We start from the raw sequence: 361 nt of genomic DNA, 5'->3' as shown, positions 1-361 counted from the left end.
CTACTTTTGATGTATTTTTTTATTTCTTCATCTCTTCTTTCTTCTAATTTTGTTGTAGTATTTTGTTTTTTTTTTTGGTATAAGTCTTTTATCTTTTGTTTTTATTCTTCATAAGAAAGTGAAAACAAAAAATGAAAAAAAAAAAAAAGATGACGATGATGAAAAATAGGAAGAAAGAAGCTTTGAAGGGTGTAGAATTGATAAAAGAAATAACACTGAAATATTTTAAATTTAACATAAAAGATTTTAAATTTTAACACCAAAACTTTTTAACAATAATAAAAAAATTTCTTAACTAATTAAAAGTTATCAAAAACAAAATAGCACCTAAAAATTTTAAGTATGATACTAAAATTTTTCA

This window comes from Arachis ipaensis, chromosome B04 (assembly GCF_000816755.2).
Source record: "Arachis ipaensis cultivar K30076 chromosome B04, Araip1.1, whole genome shotgun sequence".
In the NCBI taxonomy this organism is placed as follows: Eukaryota; Viridiplantae; Streptophyta; class Magnoliopsida; order Fabales; family Fabaceae; genus Arachis; species Arachis ipaensis.
The sequence above is the reverse complement of the archived record's forward strand: the minus strand, read 5'-3'. Positions refer to the sequence as shown.